Source organism: Nannobrachium achirus (genome assembly GCF_963921795.1).
Source record: "Nannobrachium achirus genome assembly, chromosome: 5".
Classification (NCBI taxonomy): domain Eukaryota; kingdom Metazoa; phylum Chordata; class Actinopteri; order Myctophiformes; family Myctophidae; genus Nannobrachium; species Nannobrachium achirus.
The window spans coordinates 50,842,815-50,866,254 of record NC_137814.1 but is presented as its reverse complement, the minus strand read 5'-3'; the positions used below and the strand labels follow the sequence as shown (position 1 = coordinate 50,866,254).

The 23,440-nt window shown below is 44.3% G+C and overlaps 1 pseudogene across 1 annotated transcript in view; it reads right to left on the bottom strand.

Moving 5' to 3' along the window:
• Positions 1-17,558, bottom strand: part of LOC308286037 (neuropilin-1a-like) — a 104,395-nt pseudogene extending 86,837 nt beyond the window's left edge. The window contains exons 1-2 of the transcript XR_013963343.1: positions 16,860-17,558; positions 15,575-15,749 (exon numbers count right to left, since the gene is read on the bottom strand). The product of XR_013963343.1 is annotated as a neuropilin-1a-like (transcript). The remainder of the gene's footprint in view (positions 1-15,574; positions 15,750-16,859) is intronic.
• Between the last annotated feature and the right edge of the window lie 5,882 nt (positions 17,559-23,440).

Here is a 23,440-nt window from a genome sequence, read left to right as displayed (position 1 = left end):
ATTTTTAAAATGATAATGCAAAACGAACAGTTTTGGACATACAAGATTTTCACCCGACAACGACGATATACTGTATTTCAAAGTATTCCGGGTTCAGCTATCTGGTCTGGTCTGGTCTATACCGCCAATGTTCAACGTGGTCACGTTGGTCATGTTGCCTCCATCAGAAGCGGACTGGGTTTCCACTCTCCTCCATATTGAAGCGATACAGCCTGCTGGGCGTCTCCACCCATCCCGAGGAGGTCGACCCATCACAGCAGGACCCAACCTTTCACCTTTGACACGGACCATCATCCCCGTCCCTTCACAGCATATTGTGCCTTCATGATTATTTTAGTGTCTCTAAAGTTCATCGCAGGGTTACCTTGTGAATGATTATTGAGGAAGAAATTATATGGCCGCATATATAGAACCTAGTTTAGTTTGGGAGAGTGTTTTCTGCTGGTGTTTCAGTCCGAGTGTATCAAAAGGTGCGTTCGGAAATGCGCACCGGTTCTGGTTAGGGTTAGGGTTAGGGTTAGTTTTAGGCATAGTTTTACTGAGGTTAGGGTTGGGTTTAGGCACTCACCACACTGAGCACACACCTGGTGCGCATTTTTGAACGCACCCTTTGATACACTCGGACTGAAACACCAGCAGAAAACACTCTCCCAGTTTAGTTTACCATCACGTATAATGCTTCTACAATACATTATGATATCTGGCAGCTTGTAGAGCACTATGCCTGCTAGCTATTGTTTATGTTACATCGTGTTATGGTTCAGCTTGTCCTTGAACAGCTACAGTATAACCATGATCTCTGACTTGTGCCTCCTGGCAGAATTACTGGCATGAGTGTTGTTGTACTTCTCTCCAAGATAGCATGTACAGAATGAATTGAATGAATTACTGATTGATCCAGAATTCCACAAGACTATCTATCCATCTATCCATATAGTATACACATCTTCCATACTGCAACTCAAATATAATATATTTGAGTGCAAATATAATGTACAGTATCGTCACTGTCTGGCCAATACCTCTTAACTCCATTTTTGAGGTTTTTGATTTTTTTGGCATAAAACAGGGCTAACTCCACACTTTCTGCCAAACCAGTTAACTCCACCCGATTGGCCCTATCTTTTTTATGTGCTATTGAACACCCTTTACATCTGTGTGTTGGTTAAAATAATATTGAACCAATGACAAGTAGTAAAAAGCCCTTCGGTCAAAACCTCCTAAACTCCACTTGAGCTCATTTTCCCGAAAATGAACATTTTGGAGTTAGGAGGTGTCGGCCCGACAGCAGAGATATTTTAGGGCTCTTTCTACCTGGATAACTAGCATTATCTGTTACATAACACACAAGATTATCTGGGCAGAAATACAACCCAAATATAGATTTATTGTGTATGATGTCAAGTCTATGTAGATGTAATGTTCTGTCCTGTACATCCCTGTACAGTGACAGACACACCCACCGCTGACGGTGACAATACACGCGAGGCTCTGTTGGTTTGGGACCGTCAGCTTTGAAGACATCTGGATCTTGTCAATGCTGCATCCACCAAAGCACGGGATTGCAGCTGTGTATGTGTATGTGTGCTGTGCACACGTGCGCGTGCGCGGACCCTTAAAACTGTCTCCTCGTTAATCTGCTCATTAAAGTCTAATCTGACATGTGTTTTCATTTGGTCGCACATGTGTGCCGAGTATGAGAGTGCTTACTAATGAGTGGGGAATGCACTGAACTTCTGATTAACTTCTGTTATTTACAGTATTTTATTGTGTGCGTGCGTGCGTGCGTGCGTGCGTGCGTGCGTGCGTGCGTGCGTGCGTGCGTGTTGGGGGGGAATGTAAGTGTACCGCCGGGTGTAAACCTTGTATGTCCAAAAACCTTGTATGTCCAACTCCGATGTAGTTGTTTAGTCAGAATCCCTTTTTAATACTTTTCATGGTTTCAATATGTACCCTCAGACAGAGGACCACTTTCACTTTCAAAGTAGCCTCGGAAACCCAGACTTTTATTTTGGCGATAGGAAGAAAATACTTTCAAAGTGACCAGGAACCTCATCTCGGAGCTGCATAGCGGAGGGAGAGGTTTCCGAAAGGAGCTACATTCAATATATTGTATGCCCATACATGGAGATCCCTATCTGAACCAGCCACACAGATATGGGCCATGCCTTTGCCATCAGGCCAGTGATATATATCAATGACATCAGGGATCTTCATCATAAAAGGGATAACCATATATGGACTTTTACATAGGTGATGTCACCTGTGATATCACCAGTGATGTCACAGTGACAAGGGAACCCAACCCATAGACTGTAAAAATGTGTACTGCCTGACTGACACAGTATGAATATCCAGGGTTGATCTTTGATGAGGTGATGTCATGTGATGTCATGTGACATCCTGTACTGACACAGACGGAGACAAGCTGCGACATCTCTCATGGTATACTGTGACCTTCGGTCGCAACAACAATGTGAGTATTATTGTGTGCATTTCGTTGAGTTACTTCACCGCTGTGCACTTCTATACATGCTCATACAAAGGCCTCACTCGCATAAACCGCCAACATGCAGCATGGGTTAGCCAGGGACCGCCTATATTGTTTATGACGCCATTGTTTAAGCGAACATCCAAACAATGTCGGTATATATACACTGAAATAAAAAGCTGGCTTCAAAAGTTCATCCTCCGTCCTCAATTAGCCAAATATTTGCTGCCGGAGACGGGAATCATCTGGCGAGAGTCAAACTTTTAGACAATGGCAGCACTTCCTCGTCCATTTCCAACGGTTCGTGCCAGAGCGCCGCTAATGTGGCCGGGAAACACATCCACCCTCCCTACAGTGCGGCTTCAACAAGCCAACACAGTCATTACTTGCATCCTAAAATGCTGTGTGTATACATTAGATCAGTGCTTCTCAAACTTGGGGTCGGGACCCCAAGTGGGGTCCCCAAATTATTTTGTGGGGTCCCCAGATGATTAGCTTAATGTCATTTTTGTTTTCTCATTCAACGGCAAATAATCCAACATACAGTATAAGTGTGTACAGTAGTACCTGCACATTTATAAAGTGACAATTTAAGCGCTTTGAAGACCTTTTTAATACCAAACTGGCACATAATAAAGAAAGAGGCGAACATTGTGAAAATAGCCGATCTACAAGCTCACAACGCTTTAAAGTGCGAGGCGTTGTGAGCTTGTAGTTCGGCTATTTTCACAATATTTATCTATGGAACTGAGTAACGCTAAATGTAATACCTACAACTCCCAGTGCTTGTCAGGGTGGGGGTCCCCAGTTCATATATGTTTATTTTGTTGGTCACGGTCTAAAAAGGTTTGAAAACCACTGCATTACAGTAGATCAAGGGTTATAGCTTAACAAAAGTTTAAAGTTCACTGCTCCGTACAGTCCAAATGTACAGTATGTGCCGGTTTTATGTGATCTATGGCCTGTTTACAATGTGCTTTCTAAGGTTTTATTAGGTGCTGAAAGAATACATTTCTTCTAGGTATTGCTCTTGTGTTTATGAATGTTTAATATTCGTAATCTTTCAGTATCAACCATCAACCCGGGGAACAGCAGATGTGAAATGTGCCTTTCGGCTAAATCTGTCACGTTTATATAACAGAATAGCGATGTTAATTCGACTGTTTTGTCCCCACTAAATAAATGAATAAACGCAACGAAATGAAATGAAATCCTAAGAGTTAGATTAATTACTCAGACACCGCAAGGTTGCCGAGAGAGAGATGGGAGGCATAACAAAACAAAAACAAACATAGAAAGTGATGAGTGATGAGGTCACCGGCGTCTCGGAGAGGAGGTGTAGAGGAGAGGAGCGAGCGAGAGAGAGAGAGAAGAAAGGAGCGAAAGTTAACAGAACGGGAGGTGATGATGATGATGATGACAGGATGGAAGTTGTCAGAGCAAAAAGAAACAAGAGGAGCCACAGAAGTTGCCTGAGGGAGGAAGACGAGGAGAGATGACAGGGGTCACGGGGGTGACACGATGCGTGACCCAGCCAACTATAGCTGTAGGCTCTATCACATCCCTCCATCTGTTTCTGTGTCTCCCTAGTCTAGTGCTGCCATCCCTCCCTCTCTCTGAATCCCCTCCTCATATCTTTCTCTATGACTGAAGTCTAATAATTCTGTCCTCCTCTCAGCCATCTCTTTCCTGTTCCATCTCTTCTCTCACTCATGTCTTGATCCCTTTCTCCTCTTTTACGGCAGTGGTTGTCAACCTTTTCAGGCCGTGAGCCACAAAATAATCATATTTCAACTTTGCACAAGCACTTGGTGTTGTACTGTAGGTGTTGGCATTACATTTAGTTTGACTCGATCTATTCCATTGCGAGGCGTTGTGAGCATGTAGATCTGCTATTTTCACAATTTCTGCCTCTAATATTTGACAATTTCACCAATGTTTGACCAGAGGTACTAAAAGGTCTTTAAAGTCCTTAGATTGTCACTTTAGAAATGTGCAGATACCCTATAGACACTGGTACTGTATGTTGGTCTGTTGAGTGAGAAAATTAAGTTAACATTTAGCTAAACATCTGGGGACCCCCCCCCCCCCAAAATAATGTGGGGACCCCTCTGGGGGTCCCGACCCACAGGTTGAGAACAACTGTTTTACGGTACCCACATTCTTCTTCCTCCATAACTTACCCTTTTCTATCCTTCCTTCTCTGCCGTCTCTCTCTACCTTTCTGCTTCCTTCCTTCTGCATCAGATCACACCAGGGCTAGATCCTGAGTCTATTGACCCCTGGGCCTCAGGGCCACAATGTGAACCTCAAAGAATCGTATCAGGGGAGCGGTGCAGTGTGAATTAACACAGGAATGACCATGGCAGCAGCAATGGTTCAGGTGTGTTATCTATGTAGTTAGCTACTAGGCTACAACTACTTCTCAACCACGACAAATGAGACGAGACATCAGTGCAGTTCGTTTGTGAACAGACGCCACGAGACAAAACCCATTGAATGAATAATGATTTAGTCGTGTGGAATGTCAAATGTATTTGTCTCATCAGCAACACCAATGTAGTGAGGGTGAGTGAAGGGAACTTGGAAAGCATGCGTGCACTTTATGACAAAGCACAAATCAATTGACAAGACGTCTCCAGCCTAGAAAAAGAAAGCAGGAACTGAAATCTCAGGCATTTATGTGCGTGCAACGAAACATGAAACTGGATAAAGGGCTGTCAGCATTTTAACTATGTATGTGTCTCAATCAGCACAGTGACAGTGACAAAAGGGAACTTGGAAAGACACTTCCCGACAAACCGCAAATCATTTGACAAGGAACTGAAACTGGATCGAGTGCTATAGAGAGTACGTTTTTACTTCAAATCCACCTCAGCAGGAGGCAACGCCTGGCTGCCTGACCTCCCCTGATAAACCCCACTGCAAGGATCCCTGGGAAATGTACCTGAGTGATGCAATGTCCTCCAAACCTCGGCAACCAATCCAAGGGTAACCACGGGTACACTTTTGTAACATTGGTAATAACGGGTAAACTTCTATAACAACGGTAACAACAGGTACACTTTTGAAATAATGGGTGAGCTTTTATAACAACTGTAACTAGAACTGCACTCTGTCGAGGTGACAACTTGCGTCTTGTGCACAAGTAGGCCATGTATGGCCTACTTGTGCACCAGCAGAGCGTGCCATGAGGTGGACACACCACTGGCATCACCACTGGCGATGCCAGTGACATCACCAGGAATGCTGGACCCTCATTGGCTGTTAATGATGACTTTACCAGAAATGTTGGTCACTGATTGGGCTACATGCTTAAATACACACAGCTACCTACCTACCTACATATCTATCTATCTACCTACTGTACATACATACATACATACATACATACATACATACATACATACATACTGTACGTACATACCCAGCCGAACGCAGTACTTGCATGTTCTGCTGGCGCAAGTAACCACAGGTAGGCCTAGTTTTCTGTAACAATAGTAACAATGGGTATGCTTTTGTAACAACCTTTCAGGGGAAGTCACTATTTTGTGTGCAGCCTCGGAGGAGCCAAAACACAACCGAACGCACAAGTGCGTTTCTTCTCTCGAGTAAAAACTGAAACCTGAAGACTTGAACGTGGGCAAACACAACAACCGCTGCAGACTGGAACCACATGAAAGGGGCTCAGGAAGGGCTGAGACGCCACGGAATATTTGAGACTTGGCACTTTTTTCCCTCCTCTTCGTCCAGCTCCCAAATAAACACAAGGAATAATGACTCGGCACAAAGCTGATGACCAGCGAGTCGTTGTGGTTTTGGAATGGATGCGTTTCACAGCACTGTAAAAAGGAATCAAATGCATTAGGGGCGCTTGATTTAGAGTAAGAGAAAAGCCAAGGGTTTATGCCTCAAGTCAAGCATCAAGTATCAAATATATGCGTCTCTCGACCATGAAATGATTCAGAAATTATACACGACCTAGAGAACAAAACTATATGTTCCATGTATGTGATGCTTTTGATCCCAGCCTCGTGGTTACCTTGGTATTACTTCTCAAAATAGTCAACCCCCCCCCCCCCCCCCCCCCTCCCACCAACACAAATTTGGTAAACAACATCGTAGAAAATTCCTTTCCTCCCCACAGATGCCATCTAAGTGCTGTTTGTGCTTCTTGCGTCTGATTCATATACTTGGTGTCGCCCACCAAAAACTCCTTGTAAGCTTGCGGATCGGCTATTTTCGGCTTTAAGAGTTCGGATGAAAAAAAAAAAAGTCCAAACATCTTTTAACGCCATTCATAAAATCAGCCTCCTCTTGCCTTGTCATTGTTGTTGAGTTGTTGTATCTTTGTACATTTATCTTGTGATTTTAGTTTTCTTATTTTATTCATAATATATTTGTGTAATTTTCTACATTCATGCTTTGAATAAAATACAAAATCAGCCTCCTAAAGTACTGAAGTCCTCATAAGTATAGTAATGTAAACACGTGTACGGACTGTGCGTGCGTGCACGTACGTTTTCATTCATACTGTTAATTCCCCAGGCAGTGAATAACAACTCCTGCCGTGACTGGTTTTCCTGCAGGAAATATTTGAGTAATAAGGAAACTCTCTGCTGGCGACCACATTGAGGGGACAGTTGCTCCCTCCCTCTCTCTCTCTCTCTCTCTCTCTCTCTCTCTCTTTACCCCCCCATCTCCCTCTCTCTCATTCAGTTCCTCTCTTCTTCAGGGACGTGCAGAGAATGTTAAGAGAGGCAGGGGCTGACATTTCTAAAAGGGCCTTCTGGTGAAAATATCGAAAATAGCCGACCTCCAAGGTGAGCTTGGAGGTCGGCTATTTTCGGTACTTGATACCACACTGAACTAAGCATAATCAAGTGAATACTGGAGATGTGGCGTAACGGCATGGACTTCTACATAGAGAGGGCAATTCTTTCAACATAAGACGCTGCATTCAAGTTCAGGAGAGTTTGGACAAGGCAATTCTCTTGAATGCTGCCTTCAGGTAGGGCATGGAAAGAGGGCATTTGCATTTCTTTAACCATAGTAAAAACTGCATTCATGGTCTGGAGAGGGAACTTTTTACAGACAAGGTAAAAGGGCAGGGGCTCAAGCCCCCTTTGATGTCTATGTGTGCACGTGCCTGCTGCCAGCCGCCCTCCCCTCCCATCCCATATGATTTCTTCCCTACTTTACCATGCTTTCTTATTTCCCTCTGCCTATATCCCTCCCTATACTCTTGACTCCTTCTAGATCCGTTCCTCCTCTCCGTACGTCTCCCCCTAGCCTCCTTCATCCGACTCCTATCTCTCCCTCATCTCCCTCGGTCTACCACTCCCTCCCTCCCTCCCTGCCTGCTTCTCATGGTTATGGTGATACCATTTCCTGAAACGTCAGGACCCAGTGGGTGTAATCTGTCCTCATCTGTTTTATGGAATTTGTTGGGAGTCAGGGTGTGTGTGATATATACATGTTATATGTGTATACAGGGGCGTCACACCAAATTCTGGGCCCTGGGTACAAGGATTCAGTGCGGGCCCCCCATGAATGTTAACTATTGAAAAATAGCAGATATACAAGCTTGTAGATCTGCTATTTTTGAAAAATCGTGAAAATGTGTGCAAGAAACCCATGTTTCCATGTCAGTGATGCTCAAACTCTTTCATGTGAAGGACCCCCAAAATGATATGAATTTGGCCACGGACCCCCATCTCAAAATATTTCGTTCCAGGGACCCCCCCCCCCGGAAGCAAAATTTGAGTTACAAATGTTCGCTTAAAAAATACATATATTCAAAGATTTGCGCACATTTTCACGACTTTTCAAAAATAGCAGATCTACAAGCTCGCAGCGCGGCACTCGGTGCCGCGTTGTGAGCTTGTATATCTGCTATTTTTCAATAGCTAAAGTTACTATAGGGCCCCTCCACCTTGGGCCCTGGTAACTCAGTCCCACTTTCCTCCCCCTTGTGACGCCCCTGTGTGTATACATAGTAAAGTAGGAGGGGAGAGTTTCGCGGAAATCATAAGAAATACGCTCAAATTACCCCTGCGTGGCCACCACCACCACCAGCGCACGTTTTCTAACCCAGTGGTTCTCAACATGTGGGTCGGGAGCCCAGAGGGGTCCCCAAATTATTGTGGGGGGTTCCCAGATGATTAACTTAATGTGCAACATTGTTTTCTCACTCAATAGTAAAAAAAAACAACATAAAGTTTAAGTGTATAGAGGGTATCTGCACATTTATAAAGTCACAGTTTGAGGAATTGTTAATACCTCTAAAATGACAAATTAAACATTGGCCAAATTCTCAAATATTAGAGGCAGATATAGCCGATCTACAAATAGCCGATCTACATGCTCACAACGCCTTGCGTTGCGAGGCGAGGCGTTGTGAGCATGTAATTTCACAGTAGAACCGTGTTATACAAAATGTAATGCCTCAACTCTTAGTGCTCATATGGTGGGGGGGGGGGGGGTACTAAGTTAAAATATGATTATTTTGGGGGTCGCGGCCTGAAAAGGTTGAGAACCACTGCTCTAACCAAGACTCTATGCTCCACTTTCCTGCGATCCTCAGGGATCTGTTTTCGTCGGCCACGCTATTTCAGAAATGGACATGAGACGGGAGCGTTCTGGTGCCGGCTTCCAAATTGGCTACGGAGGCATGGCCAATGGATCCCAGAGCCCCTCATACAAAAGGCCCATTGATGTCTTCTAAATCAACCCCTGTTCACAGAACATAAATTTCTCTCGGTTATGGCTTATCAAAGGAAGTGGTCATGACCCAAATTATCGCCGTTCACTCTGACCCTGTTCTACATGTTTCTCAAGACCCCTCAGAGGAGGAGAAAAAAAGGATTTGAAAATGTGCTTTTGCCACAGGTTCAACGTTGAACATTAGGAACTTTAACTGATACTGTTGTGAACCAAGGTTCTGCAGCAGTGTTATAATAGAAAGATTTATACGTTTTTTCCAACTATGCACCGAAATAAGCTACAATCATTTAAGAAGCACCATAATTTATGCTGTAAATCACAAATAGTAGGTGCCACGTGTGCCAAGTGGTCGACATCTCCATTCGTAACGAATATGACTTTCCACGCCTCCGCATATCACTCGCGCAGAGAGGTTCCCTTTGCTCCCTTGCAAAACATGCATTCATTAAAGAAACGACATTTTCAAGGAACATAATTACATGCTCGTGGGTCATGGCTTGTACGGGGCGTGGGCCTGGGACGGAAGATATTTTGCCTGCAAACAGATTTTCGGAAGTGCAGTCGGACATTTAGTGGCCCTTCTTTGTTTGGCTAGATAATTGCAAGGCATGTTTCATAGCAGAGGGACATGTGTGTTCCATTTCAGAGCTATAATTGAATTATGGGAGGGGTGGGTGAGTGGGTGGGCAGGGGGTGGACGGCTCTGGGCCCTTCCTTGACATGTCATCTGATAAGCGAGGGGGGAAATTCCAATGATACATTTTGATTAGAAGACATCTGCAGGGGCGTCACAAGAGGGGGGGGGGGGACTGAGTTACCAGGGCCCATGGTGGAGGGGCCTTCGTTATTTTATACTTTAGCTAATGAAAAATAGCAGATCTACAAGCTCACAGCGCGGCACCGAGTGCCGCGCTGCGAGCTTGTAGATCTGCTATTTTTGAAAAGTCGTGAAAATGTGTGCAAAATCTTTGAATATATGTACTTTTTAGGCGAACATTTGTAACTGAAATTTTGCTTCTGGGTGGTCCCTGGAACTAAATGTTTTGACATGGGGGTCCGTGGCCAAATACATATCATTTTGGGGGTCCTTCACATGAAAATACTTGAGCGCCACTGACATAGAAACATAGGTTTTTCAAAAAACCTTAGAAGGATTTGAAATATTCAGACGCCGCCCAAATTTTCACGATTTTTCAAAAATAGCAGATCTACAAGCGCTGCGAGCTTGTATATCTGCTATTTTTCAATAGTTAAAGCACAAAATGTGAGTGAATCCTTGTACCCAGGGCCCAGAATTTGGTACGACACCCCTGGACATCTGAACCCGGGGAATGGTGGGTTTTTGATGCCGTGGGGTAATGCCTGCGAGGATCAGACGAGGAGTACGGTTACATAATGAGACGTTTAACTTTTGAGAGATAAATGCTACCTTACAATGACAAACTAATTGCTGGCAGGGCAAAAGAAAACAACATCGGAGGTCACTGCCGATGTTACGGGTGAGCAAAATGCTATGGGTACCTGGTCAAATTGGTTAGTTATGTTACTGGGGTTAGAAGCACTTGAGTTTTTTTTAAATACTCACTAATGAATTTCCTGAAGAAAATAAACGTCTACTCCCGCAATGGGGGGGGGGGGGTATGAAATCACTCTCATACCATTACATTTATGATAAAATGTACTGTATATGTTTCTGAACAGCATAAAAACCATGCAAGAAAAGAATAAATCAATTTAAAAACTAGTCGTCCATTTCTCCGAGGGAAACTTTAAGTGAGAGTGTGGTCTAGCCAAGGGCTTCGGGCCCCCATCGTTTGGCATACTGTGAAGGTTTGACTCGGGCCCAAAAACAACACAGGAACTCTGCCAAGGGAAAGCTATGACTGCACCCTACCATCATCCAATATAAATTCACACACAAAATAATAAATCGGAATGTGAATTGAGACCCCCTCCTTTAAAAGACAGAAAAAGAAGAAAAGAAAAGGCAGCCAAATAGTACGTTAGCGTGGCCCACGGGGGTTGCCCCGCGGTCAGACAGCCCGGAACCTAACCGCAAACGTCACAGGTTTGATCCCGTCCCTGACCAAAGTAGCATTCATCAACGATGCGAGAGCATAGCGGATCGGCCAACACCAACTCATCAGCAGCTTCTCCAGTCCCTGGTTCCTCATTGGAGGCTACGCTGATGAAAACCTCAGTTCAACAGCCATCATCGTCTCTGTCACGGGTGGAAACCTCATATGTCCAATACTTTTCAGCATCCCAATTCGAAAGTAGAAAAAGGCAGCAGATCCACAAGCTCGAAAAACGTTAACTTTTGATGCTTTCGAGTGATGCTCGAGTGACTTTGAGTGATGCTTTTTTAGTGTAAATCCCTACCTTCCTTTAACCCTCTAAGGCCCACGGTTGTAATATTACAACGTTTGTATTTTATCCAAAAAAAGGTTTAAATCATTTTATTTTAGCTCCCCCTACCACCTAAACACCACCATTGGATTCTATTGTTTAGTATTACAATGCCATTGGCCACAATATTTGCATATAAATACCCCCCACAGGGGCTGACATTCACACCCGCCACACCCGCTGAAATTCCAGAGTTTTGACGAACAACATCTCACTTTTTCATGGAAGCTATACCTCACAAAAACATAAGTAAAATGCCTGTACTATTTTTTTTGGTGATCATTAGAATGTCTAGAACATGTACATATGTTATTATTGTGAAAAATATCCCCCATATGTAAATTAGAGCATGATTTATGATTTTTGATTTATGGCTATAAAATCTTACAAAAACATTTTTTTGAAAAAAACATTACATTTTCCTCTTAACTCATCTAGTGCCATTTGCGTGATGTCACGCAATAAGTACTAGAGTACTTACAGTGCCGAATGCGTGATGTCGCGCAAAAAGTAATAAATTACTGTAACGTTGAGTACATTACCGAGTAGAATGGCCGGATGTCCGGAGACGAAAATCCGCGCTGATTTGTCATCATCACGGCTCCACGAGCACACAATAGTCATCCCATAACATTGAGGTGGACGGCCGATCTCATCTTTAATGTCCATTATCTCAAAACAACACTTTAGAAGCGAAGATGGAGGCAGATGCTCGCTTATATAACACATGTATAAACGCTCCATTGCAATCCAGCATGGCACCACGTAAACAATGATCGGTTCCGGCGCACGACCCGATGACGTCAGACCGGAAGTGATCACGCTGTGGCACTTCTGGCTTTCAAAATAAGAGAGTGCAAGCGGATGGAGCCTGCGTGAGGCACTCTGGACATCATTGCGACCGAAAATCGCGGGCACAAAATGAGTTAATAGGACTCCTACAACACCATCTGATTTGTTTCAATTTTTTATTTCAAGTATTTCTTAATGCGGGCCTTAGAGGGTTAAAACGACACTGAAAAGCCACTTAAGAGACGGCTGCTACTCGAAACTGGCAAATGAAATAAATAAAAAAGCCTATCCTTATCTCCCCCTGACCTTTCTATTGTAAATACCATTTATTTTGTGTTTTATGTCAGTTTTTCTGATGAGATCTTCTGCAGAGTACTGTGTTCTATCTGTCTGTCATTCAATGTTATATGTGTTTAAAAAAAAGGATCTCAATTGAAACAAGCCATAGACTTTTTGGGTGTATCATTTTAGTTGACCTTCTAACAGTGAACTGTACTCATGAAACTGTACCTTTTCCTAGGCAAACCTCTAATAAAGTCTTCAATCAATCAATCAACGCTGTAGGTTGATCAAGTAGGCGTTAATTTACGAGAAAAAAAAAGAAAGATCACACCCAATGTGAAGTGAGCGGTGGTCGTGCTTGCATAACGTCTTCAGATTTGAGTCTAGGATGTACAGGCTATGCTACACACACACGTTTTTGCTATGGCAAAAACGCTGAGGAAAAAGGCTACAGACATACGACATATGACATCACTAGACAAACATGATGCTACGTACACACATTTTGCTATGGCAAAACGCTGAGGAAAAAGGCTACAGACACACGCACAGCCACATATAGGAGCAGTTTACCACCGCTCAAAAATAATAGAATATGGAGATAGGAGGTTTCTGCCGGACAACATGGATATACAGGGCTGTCAGCTACAGGGAGGGAACCAGCCATATAACTTGGCAAGTCCCAAATACGTCTCTTCTTGGAACACATAAGGTCCGCCATAGTGCCTGCAGAGCTCATGTGATATCCACTATCATGTTGGAGTAGCCGGGGTCCGTTGACGTTTTATTGGCCCCTTGGTGATGGAACATGATCCAATAGTATTCAAGGACCCCATCTGTGAGATGGAGCTAGACAGCGCCGCCGTGATTTACACCGGGGGGCTTCGTTTATGGCTCCTTTTAAAAACAAAAGAGGGTCCATCATAAAACTGAAAACAGCCTTATTTATGGATGAGGAGCCTGGACACACAGGCTTCTGTGTCAGTGACGCCGTGTCTGCAAGCATTTGAGTCTGAAACAGGAGACGGAGGAGATGTTTGATTGTGCGTGTGCGTGCCTGTGTGTGCGTGCGTGTGAGTGCACATGTGTAAAACATGGGATCAGGAATCATCGCCATCTGGCTTGTGGTGGACATTTTTTCACAAATTTCCATTTTTGCCACAGACATACAAAATGAGTGGACAGTACGATTACCAGAAACACTATAAAGAGATAGCCCTGATTGACCGCAAACAGGTCTGTAACTCTGAGAGTGTACAAATGGTCCCCCAGAACCACTAGTTGCTGAAGCCTGCATGGATGCTTGGTACACATACATGTATTAGACCAGGGGTCTTCAACATTTTCAGGCCAAGGACCCCTTAGAGAGATAGATGAAGCAGGACCCCCCACAACCTTTTCATAGATTCCATATAGTTTCATCGTTTGACAGCACAATAATCAGTGTATTTTGGATTCATGTCAATTTCTGTTTTCTGATATTTAACCACTTGAACTGTCATTACGTAATAAACTTGACATTTCACTCTGTACTTACTAGTCTTCTCTTTTTCCCCTCTACACCAAAGCTCTTTGCCGAAAATAGCCGATCTACAAGCTCACAACAACGCCTTGCAGCGCGAGGCGTTGTGTAGATCTTGTAGATCTGCTATTTTTGGCTAAAGTTCTCTGAATATATGGACACTAGGGTTCAAGTGGTTAATATAAAAAAGGAGAAGAAAAGTCACACAAAGATTTGGAAGACCCCCTAGGGTCCCGGACCCCCTGTTGAAGACCCTTGTAATTAGACCCCAAAACATGATTATAAGCAGTCACTTTGTCATGACAGCTGCACAGTAAACACAGTTTACAAACAACAGTGCCTGTTTGTAAGTGCACACACATCAGTGTGAGCATCTGAAAGCTTAGCCAGAGAGCGCAGTATGTGCAACGATACAATACAATCAGCCAATTCCCCCCAAACACAATAGGACTACATATCCATCCAATTATGTCCAACCAACAATAATCCACACCTCATCAAATTCCAAAAAACAGATCAAATCCATTTCCTTGACGGTAATTGCCAATGTCCTCTGACCTGGACTTCAACATACACAACATAACTGATGTAACTCCGTGACCAATAGGTGGCAGAGTTCCACGCTGTATCCAGGCAGGATTGAGGAGAGAGACAGAGAGAGAGAGAGAGAGAGAGAGAGAGAGAGAGAGAGAGAGATGAGAGAGAGAGAGAGAGAGAGAGAGAGAGACAGAGAGAGAGAGAGAGAGAGAGAGAGAGAGAGAGAGAGAGAGAGAGAGAGAGAGGGAGAGGTAGGGGAGGGTGCTGTGGAGAGAAGCTCAGAGTGAGGGAACGGGAGATGAGAAACAGAGGGAGAAACAGATAGCGGAGAGGTAGAAAGACAGGGCTAAAGAGAGAGACAGCATCACAGAGATGCATGGGAGAGAGAGAGAGAGAGAGAGAGAGAGAGACAGAGAGAGAGAGAGAGAGAGAGAGAGAGAGAGAGAGAGAGAGAGAGAGAGATTGAGTTTGGGAATAGGGAAAGGGGAAACAGACTCAGATGCAGAGGCAAAGCAGAGCTACGCGTATAGCCAAGAGGCAAAGCAAGCAAGAGCGTGAGGTGCGTGCGTGCGTGTGTGTACGTGCACACACAAACACACACGCACGCCAGTGGCGACAGTTCAGAAAAAGCTAAGGTATGGCAACATGACTGGTGTCTTGCAAGCGCGCGCAGGCACGATAAAAAGTACATTTTATTATTTCCCCCTGTAGCCAAGGTATGGCAGCTGCCATAGCTTGCCATACCCAATTGACGCCTCTGACGCACGCACGCACGCACGCACGGGAAGGAACCAACATCACGCGCGCCCACTCACTTGCAGTCGCGGTCCTCCAGATCAAAGTGCGGGTTGAAGTTGATGAGGATCTTCTGGCCGGGCTCCGGGGCGGTGATCACCCACACACACTGCTGGGACGGGGGGTAGGCGCCCGGGTAGCCCGGCGACGTCAGGTAGTCCGCGCTGTCGATCTCTATGTGGTCCCCGCATTTATCTGCGGGACGGACAGACAGCACGGCAGCACATATAAGATATCGTTGTTGTCGGGTGGAAACCTTGTATGTCCAAAAGCATTCGTTTTGTATATTTGCATTAAAAAAAAATGAACTAAACTAGTGAAAACAGCCTCGCGCCGCAAGGCGTTGTGTGCTTGTAGATCAGCTGTTTTCACTACTTCTGTGCCACGGCCTTGTATGATGAAGCAGTGCATGCTTTAGGCTACTTTGCAAAAAAACGTACACATTTTGAAACTTGGAGATACGAGGTTTCTGCCCGACAGTGACGATATATAGGTCCTACATTCCAATTAATTACACAATGAACGCAACTGGTCAACTCTGGCAGAGTGATAGAGAGAATCAATTAACTCAAGAAGACCAGCGGCTGATAGGCTAGAATGGAAAGTCCGCTAAGTATGGCCAGATGCTGTTGATTGATTGATTGATTAGCCTACGTGATTGACTAATTACTTAGCCTAATTGAATGGGCCGAGCCCACTCTTTTGGGATGTAAATTATTATTGTGCGTATAGGCTATAATGATTTGCCATTTTCACCCAAAATGAAGGTGTAGGCCTATTAGGCTCAGTTACACAGTAAAATGACCTTGGTGTAGCCTACATCTGTAACTCTCTGACATAAAATGAACACTGAGGATTTTAATGTTTAGCTTTGGTTTCCTTCATTCATTGACTGGTGCTGTGCGTATAAGAGCACTAATGCATGACTCTGCTCGAGCTCTGACTCTGATACAATGACAGAACACACTAAAGACTACAAATGATCCGTTTAAATAGTCTGTTGCACAAATAATATCAACCTCTGCATAAAGAATAATAGGCTACATTCCTAATAGATCTGTTCTGTGCATAGCCTATATTATGCACGGATCTGACATAGCCAGCTACGTGCAGCGCTGACAGCGATGTGCGCTAAAACCCCGAGAGCCAGGGGATAACAGGTGAGAGGCGGCGATATAGATAGAGAGCCCATTGATATCATGGCACAAAATGATGTCAGATTGATTTGAATAACTGAATTAGATTATAATGACATAACATTAAACATAGCCTATTATAAACACATAACGCACAGCGACAACCTACCGGTTTGAGTCAACGAAGCGACAAGGGTGACTTGGGCGTAAAGGAACAATAGCAATCCACGCATCCTCTTGGTTTTTCTTAGCCCAGATATTATACTTGAAATAAAATAATGAAGAAAATCTAAATATTGAGACGGACGGACGGGAGGGGGAGAATATCCTTTTTGAGATGTTACTAATAGAACGCGATCAGAAAATAACAGCAAAACGTGTCAAAAGTGTTGGAGAGAATGTTGCTGCTGCGGTGGGTCTGTTTCAGGTCACCAGCATCCTTCGTTTCATTCAGCGGCAGCAGCAGCGGGTTCAAGTCCCGCACCGGCTCACACAACAACTTGACATCCCGTTGAAAAAATAAAACAAAGCAATAATCCAACTGCAGAAACCAAATGAATGCCAAAATCAAAAGAATCCACTCGCCGCCCGAAAGTGGCCGCGGAGTTGTGCTTTGCGTTTGAGCCCTCAATTTATTTCTGTTTTTAGGAAAAGAAACACGGGCAGATATACTTCCAAGTGAGACCAGAAATCAAACACGTTCAAGTCGTCAGTCCAACCGGTGTTCAGACTGTTCAGTTCAGTGGAAACCAGACAGTCCACAAAAAATATTCCGTCTTTCTTCTTGTTTAAGTTCTCTTTTCTCTCAGTGTGTCAGTGAGTCAGTGTGCGTCTGCCTCTCTCTCTGGCTGTCCGTGTTAAACTAACAGTGTGAATGTCTTCTCCTCCAACACTCCTCCTCCTCCTCCTCCCAGTCAGACCAAATATTTCCAGCTTCTTTCTTGGACGAGAGCGCGCGACGAACAGACCGCCGCTACTACGAGTAGAGAGAGGGGCTACGAGCTGACACCCATGCATGCGCCCTCACGCGCGCGCTCTACGTTCGAGGAGGAGGGCTGGGAAACGAGGTAGTGCGCGCGCCTCAGAGCTCTATTTCCCACAGAGAGCAGAGAGAGAGAGAGAGAGAGAGAGAGAGAGAGAGAGAGAGAGAGAGAGAGAGAGAGAGAGAGAGAGAGAGAGAGAGAGAATTCATACCAGTCTGTCAGATGAACAAGTGTCAAATCCATACAGTGCTCATTTAAAGGAAATTCAATTCAATTCAATTCAATTCAATTCAATTCAATTCAACAATTCTAGTCAATTCAATTGGCTTTATTGGCATGAGAAAACAAACATTTCCATTGCCAAAGCAGAAGTGTACACAGTACAATACAATCAATCTATATAACACATCTTGATTGTATCTCTCTCTCTGAATTCCAACAGTATAGCTACTCCGGACTCTCGAACCCAGGTCTCCAGCCTCAGAGACCACATTTCAGCATATAAATTACAAACTGCCAATCAAAGTGACTACTAGCCATTGTAGCCAATCACAGCGCATCCTTTCCGGGACTTGGCCGAATCCAGATGCATATAAACATGTAAATAAACACATTTCTATACTGTGCTTGCTTATTATGATCTTCAGGCAGTAGGCCTACTTCAACCAGTAGGTAGGTGTCCTATACCTGACACCAGGATGGATTTAGCATTGGAAGAGTTTAGGGCAGGGGTCTTCAACAGGGGGTCCGGGAACCCTAGGGGGTTCTCAGAGTTACTATAGGGCCCACAGGGGGTCCTCCAAATATTTGTGTGATAGAAACTTCTCTCTCTTCTCTTCTCAAAAATAGCCAATCTACAAGCTCACAACGCCTCGCAGCGCAAGGCTTGTAGATCGGCTATTTTGCACTCTTTCTTTGGTGTAGAGGGGGAAAAGAGCAGACTAGTACAGAGTGAAAGTTCAAGTTTATTACCGTAAGTACTGGCGGTTCAAGTGGTTAAATATCTGAAAACACAAATTGGCATGAATCCAAAATACACTGATGATTGTGCTATCAAACAATGAAACTATATGGAATCTATGAACAGGTTGTGAGGGTCCCTACTCTCCGTTTCATCTCTCTCTCAACTAAGGGGTCCTTGGCCTGAAAACGTTGAAGACCCCTGGTTTAGGGAGACCACCTCCAACAACATGTCTGCAGAAGTGATATATTGCATGAACTAATGTTTAATTAATTATAAAATAATAATCCAGATTGCAGCCTTTAACTGAGAATGTATTTGCTTCCATTTCACTCTCAGAGAGTAACTTAAAGGACAACTTTGTTTTTTTCATATTTTCATATTTTAGATAGTCATTAGAGAAAAGAAAAAGATGAGTGTTAAAATGTTTTCATTTACTTCTTTTTAGCCTAAACTTAGCCTTAAACCAGTGATTTGGCCACCACTGCCGACCCTGCCATCAGGAGGGTGTAGCGGTTCAAGGGTCGAAAAACACCTGAAGAACGATGGGTACCGCCTGAAGACATCACATTTTCCTGGTCAAGGCTACATTCACCAAACGTGAATGGAGGAGAAGCATCGTTAGATGTAATTATAATCATAGAACTCTGGGCAACCAGTGACTTCCAGGAAAGTCTGGATGCATGGAAACCGAGGAAGGTCAGTGATGCTGGAGAGACAGACGACCACCAGGAAAAGCCTGCATGGCGTGGGTGTATGAGGTTAGCAACCTCATGCACAGCACTCGCGAGAGGGCACCAACTCAAGCTACAGACATTAATACAGATACCCTCAGAGTCTCCCGAGTATGTGAGACCCAACAATACAAACATAACGGTAACAGCCAGGAATTAATCACAGCTAACGAGACGGCTCACCTAAACAACATCAACTGGGGAGGAATTGGAAGTAAAGTGTCACTGCGAGAACATCTGCAGGAACTTAAAAGGCAAAAATACATCAAGCCAGGACCAAGTGAGGAGAAGAGGGGTCACAGGTGCAGCGCACAGCTTGGTTGGTGAGTTGGTGAGACGAAGGAGAGCTCCAGGCAGGAATAACCCCACAGTACTGGAGAACTCTACGCACCTGTTTCACCTCAAGACCTCTAATACCTCCCCAGAGCTCTTGTTGGAAGAAAAAATCGAACCTCTGTTCGAAGTGGAGCTGTGTGTGTGTGTGTGTGTGTGTGTGTGTGTGTGTGTGTGTGTGTGTGTGTGTGTGTGTGTGTGTGTGTGTGTATTGCAGTTGAAAACAGCGCCCCTCCCTTAACATGTGTGGTCATAAAAGGTACTACCACATTCTTGAGGCTACATACGGACCCACATACATACCCACATACATAGACGGACGGATACACACACGGCCATGTATAGGGAGCTCCACACAGCTCCAAAAAAATAGAGCAGGAGAGGGGAGTTTAGCCTTGGCCATGAGGAGGAGATGGACAGTGATTTGGCCACCACTGCAGACCCTGCCATTAGGAGGGTCGAAACACCTGATGATTGATGGGTACCTGCCTGAAGACATCAAATTTTCCTGGCCAATGCTACATTCACCAAACGTGAATGGAGGAGAAGCATCGTTAGATGTAATTATAATCTCTCTTTCGTTTTAGTGATTTTAACGATTTTGATTTGCATGCATGCCGCCAAGTTGGGGTCACGCATGCAAGTGGCTAAATATGTATTTTTAGACACAATAAGCCCATTCCCAAGATGCACCACAATCTTTCATGGGAAGATGTGACTTATGGGGGCTGGTGTAAATAGTAACAAAGACATTGCCAGCTTATTCTGTCTAAAAAGACATATTTAGCCACTTGTACGCATGCCCCCACCCACTAAAACCATACTACTAAAATCGCTAAAACATTAGAAAGCAACATTTTAACTCTCATCTTTTCATTTATCTAATTACAATCTAAAATATGAACCCTTGTTGTAAAAACCAAAGTTGTCCTTTAATGGATAAATTAACAACAGAGGATTTCACTGTACCTGTTAAATCCATAACTTTACACAGGCCTAACAGCATTTTTTCTAATTCCGCTTCATGCGTGCAATGACACGGAGCGGATTATTTGCGCCGTTGTTTGTCAAACACTGGTTTCGTGGAAAATATAATAATCGTCGCTGTCGCCTTGTAGCTTTGAAGTCCCTGCAGAAACTGTAATCCTGCATTACTTCTGCGTGGTTCATGTAGAAAGTCTTAACGGATCTCTACCTCCTATTTGCAAAACAGCAGCTGTTTTCCGTTTCCCTCGGCTTCTCGCTGGTTCCAATCAGAACTGAAACAGCAGATTCCTCTCGCCGTGGTTCTTTGCAGGCTGGCTGCGCTCTAATCACTCATTTGCATTTTGTACTTCTGAGGCGCCTGGCTGACACTGTCTTCCAACAACTGTAACTATAGACCAGGGTTCCCCAATAGGCGGCCCGCGGGCCATTTGCGGCCCGCGGGGGGCTACTGTCTGGCCCCCACCAACCCCAGTAATAATGGTGGTATAAGAGCAGCAACAACACAAGTATATCGTCGTTGTCGTGTGGAAATCTTGTATCTCCAAATTTGTACGTTCTTTCGCAAATCATACAAGGCCGTCGCACAAAAGAAAATATAGAAAATAGCAGACCAGAAGCTCCTTGGAGGTCGGCTATTTTCAGTGCTTGATAACCACACTGACCTAAGCATAATCAAGTGGATACTGGAGATGTGGCGTACAGCACGGATTTCTACACAGAGAGGGAAATTCTTTCAACATAAGATGCTGTACTGAAGTTCAGGAGAGTTGAATGCTGCCTTCAAGTATGGCATAGAAAGAGGGGCATTTGCATTTCTTTCACCATAGTAAAAACTGCATTCATGGTCTGAAGAGGGCACTTTTTACAGACGGATAAAAGGGCAGGGGCTCAAGCCCCCTTTCATGTCAATGTGTACGCGTGCCTGAGCTTCCAGTTCAAAAATGGCCAGAGCCATAGACATGGTACAAAAGCCAATCTGATATTAACTACTTACACTTTGACCGGAATCCCCCAGGGCTCTATAGTAGACACACTCCTGTTTTTACTCTACACTAGCTGATCTACAAACTCACAACACGCCATGTTGGGATTAAGTAAGCCTTGCAGAGCCATGTGGCCCATACTGTAGGTCAGGAGTCCATCTCCTGTTTCTGTAGCGTGAGGCAGCTTGATGTACAAGTACACCCCCCAGCCATGATGTACAAGTACACCGCCTAGTATGTCACAATGGCTATAGTAGTCACAATATAATCGTCGCTGTCGGGTGGAGACCTCGTATCTCCAAGTTTCAAATGTGTCCTTTCACAAAGTAAAGCCCTGCTTCATCGTACAAGGCCGTCGCCATAGGCGATTTTAAGGGGTGTCCTTGGGTGCACTTGCACCCCCTGGCCACCAGGCGGCCATTTTTTTTATTTTATTTTTGTAATGTAACTTTATTTTATAATTATTAAATAAAACAGTGATCGTGATTTGTAAAATGTGCGCAAAAAGAGAGGTGGAGGGGCAAGTATTTCAGCTTGCTTGCTTGCAATGTAAGACCTACATACGGCCTTATCAGAGTCGGGTCCGCGGTGGACGGCTATCCACCGCGGTGTAGTGCCGTGTAGTCTTTTTGAGCGTTAACGTTGTAGTTTTATGACTCAAAAAGACTACACGGCACTACACCGCGGTGGATAGCCGTCCACCGCGGACCCGACTCTGATATGGGCTTTAGCCTATTTATTTTGAATCAACTTGCTTGGCGGTGGCACTCGGCAGGCACTGTGGGTGGGCTGTGAGATTAACACCTGTGCTGGCCGGCTGTGTGACTCTCTGATATGATGACCAGTGGTGTGATATGGATTTTAGAAGTGTGGGTCCTCTAAATTCATGACGTCATGCACGCAAGCTGTTTTTATTGATAAAGGGTTGATAAGCAAAATAAGTGCCCACGCGAGCCCATGGCATCTCTACTTTGGGACAACTAAAAACGTATTTACGGACAACCATGACTGATAAAAGAGTGTCAGATATAGGCATTTTACAGATTGAGAAAGTACACGAAATTAAAGTGCAGAAAATAATTGATCGGTATGCAAGTGCCAAAAACCGGAGGCTGCAGTTCATTGTGTAATAAGGATGTGTCTACTATTTGTTTTTGTGAAATGCTTATTTGACACTATAAATGACTGCTTGATTGCTTGATGAATGATGATTAACTTGATGTTTGGCTTTATGTCCTGGCTGTGCTGCCTCTGTCTGCAAAATAAGTAAATAAATCCTATAGACATATATGCTCATGGTGTCTAGAAAAAGAAGCAACTGTTTTACACTTTTTTTGTTTATACTAGAGGTTCGCGGCCCTTCGGGCCGCTCACATCTAGAGTCCACGCCCGCTTCTTTACTAAAAAACGTTGTAATTCGATACACTGCCCGCTCCTCTCCCCTTCCCTCTCTCTCTCTCTCTCTCTCTCAGTGCCTGTGTGAGTATAGGCTTCAAGCATGTCCGTTTTGTGGAGGCTTCATGTCCGTGCTTGATGTGGGCGTGGCCTCTAAGCCAATTGTAAATATAAGATTGTGTTACATAATTTTGTGTAAAAAATAAACAGCAGAAACCCGTTAAAACAACATTACAAAACCGCTAAAAAACATAGAGGTCTTGCACCCCCTGATGGAAGAGGCTAGAATCGCCTATGGCCGTCGCACTAACGTTTTCCAGCTTCTTCTTTCTTGGACGAGAGCGAGCGACGAACAGACCGCCGCTATTTAACCT